The 2,407-nt window shown below is 51.6% G+C and overlaps 1 long non-coding RNA gene across 2 annotated transcripts in view; it reads left to right on the top strand.

Annotated features, from left to right (window-relative positions):
• Positions 1-2,407, top strand: part of LOC109323708 — an 89,427-nt gene that overhangs the window by 81,742 nt on the left and 5,278 nt on the right. The gene's annotated exons all lie outside the window — the stretch shown is intronic.

Raw genomic sequence — 2,407 nt, 5'->3', positions numbered from 1 at the left:
ATCCAAGGCTTTTGTGACCTGATCATAAAAGGCAATCAGGTTGGTCTGACATGACCTGCCCCTAATGAAACCGTGCTGGTTGCCCTTAAGCATCATCCCTGAAGCTGGCCCAACACAGATGTGCTCCTTGTTGATCTTCTCAAAGAGTTTCCCTAGGATTAAGGTAAGCCTGACAGGCCTGTAGTTGCCCAAGTCCTCCCTCCTCCCTTTTTTAAAGATGAGGACCACGTTGGCTATCTTCCAATCATCTGGCACCTGGCCCGAGCACTCATAAAGCCATGCCAAAGACCCTGCAATAACCCCTGCTAGCTCCCTCAACACCCTGGGGTGGAGAGCATCTGGACCCACTGATTTGAACATGTCCAGCCCCACCAGAAGCTCTGTAACGTGGTCCTCCCCAACCTGAGGTCTGGAGGCGTTGCCCTTGAGTCCGTCTTGCATCACAGTGAGGAAGTCCCAGTCTCTGCCCAAGAAAACAGGGTGAAGAATTGGTTAAAGAGGTCTGCTTTCTCCTTTGGTGCAACCACCAGATTGCCCAGCATATCTTGCAGGGGCCCCATGTTTCCCAGTGCTTTCTTCACCCTCCCTATATATTTGAAAAAGGACTTTTTATTATCTTTGATCTTGGACACTAGTCCTAGCTTTCCTGACAGCCCCCCTACAGGCCCGAGCAGAGGAGATATACTCCTCTTCGGACATAGCACCCCCCTTCCACTGGTTGTACACCACCTTTTTGGCAACCAGGCATTCCCGGATACCCTTGGTGAGCCAGGGTGGCTTTCGGGCACTTCTCCCCCCTTGCTTCTTGTTGGGATAGTCACCCCTTGGGCCCTGAGTATCATCTCCTTAAGGAATGACCACTCATCTTGGGCACTGAGTTCCCCTGCTCTTGAACCTCAGTGCCTCTCCCACTAATCTCCTCAACTCATTGAAGTTGGCCTTCTTGAAGTCTTGGGCTACCACCTTGCTGCAGGCCCTGGACACCCTGCGCTGGATGGTGAATTCCAGAAAGCAATGATCGCTATCACCGAGATGGTCAAGAACCTGGAAGCCCCTTACCAAGTCATTGCCTGTGGCCAGGACCAGGTCCAAAAGGGCATTTCCTCTGGTGGGACTGTGCACCTCCTGAATTAAGTGGAGGTCCTGTATCTCAGCTAGGAACCTCCTGGAATGGTCCGACCTGGCTGACCGTTCCTCCCAGCAGATGTCTGGGTAATTTAAATCACCCATGACAACTACATCCCTTGCCTTAAGTGCTTCCGCAAGCTGGCCCGAAAATTCCTGTTCCAGCTCCTCCCCTTGGTTGGGGGGTCTGCAATAGACCCCCACCATTAGATCCCTCTCCCCACAGCTCCCTTGTATCTTGACCCAGAGCACTTCAGCTTGCCCCTCCTCTGACCCCATTCTGCTGGCAGAGGATGTGTATTGCTTCTTGACATAGAGCGCCATACCCCCAACTTTCCTTCCTTCTCCATCCTGCCTGTAAAGCCTATAGCCCCTAATGTTAACTGCCCAGTCATGGGATGAATCCCACCACATTTCTGTAAGCCCTATTATGTCTGGGTTTGAACTAGCTATTCTGAGGGCGGGTTCCTCCTGTTTATTCCCCATACTATGAGCATTGGTATATAGCCATCTAAGGCCTTGCCTAGCTGCGTGTGCCACCCCCTGATTTGGGAGACTGTCCGGACCCCTGTTTCTTACCAGGGCACTCCTTGCATTTGTCACCTGTCTTGCTTGGGTGGTGTCTCCTCATCTTCCTGCGGCCCCCTCCCCCGGTGAGGCTAATTTAAAGCTTGCCGTACAAGATCAGCCAACCTGGAAGAGAAGACACCCTTGCCTTTAGGAGAGAGGTGAAGCCCATCCCACCCCAGCAAGTCCCCCACCTGAAAGCCTGGGTCATTATCTAGGAACCCAGGGCCTGCCTGGCAGCACCAACTGCATAAGTGCTGGTTAAACTCGCCAATGCAGACCCTGTGTTGCCGTCCCCGCCTACTCACCAGAAGAAGAGAGGAGAATACCACCTGTGCCCCCATCTCCTTAAGTTTGTCCCCCGCAGCCTTGAAATCCTTCATAATGCAGTCAGGGTTGCCCCTGGCCGCATCATTTGTCCCCACGTGGATGACAACCATGGGGTACTGGTTATTTCATTGTCTCTTCTACTAATCTATCTTGATGTTCCCATCAAATTACATAATGTTTAATCTGCTGACACTTTTAATACTCATGTCAATGCAAAAGAAAGGTAAGGAAGCATTTTAAGTTTTTAAGCATTTCAGTCTTACCTCAATCCTAGGGAAACTCTTTATGGAGCAGATCTGTGACGGGCCGGCCTCAGAGATGATGCTCAAGGGCAACCAGCACGGTTTCATTAGGGGCAGGTCATGTCAGACCAACCTGATTGCCT

The sequence above is a fragment of the Crocodylus porosus genome, unplaced genomic scaffold (genome assembly GCF_001723895.1).
Source record: "Crocodylus porosus isolate Cpor-Errol unplaced genomic scaffold, CroPor_comp1, whole genome shotgun sequence".
Taxonomy (NCBI): domain Eukaryota; kingdom Metazoa; phylum Chordata; order Crocodylia; family Crocodylidae; genus Crocodylus; species Crocodylus porosus.
This window is presented reverse-complemented; position numbering and strand designations above follow the sequence as displayed.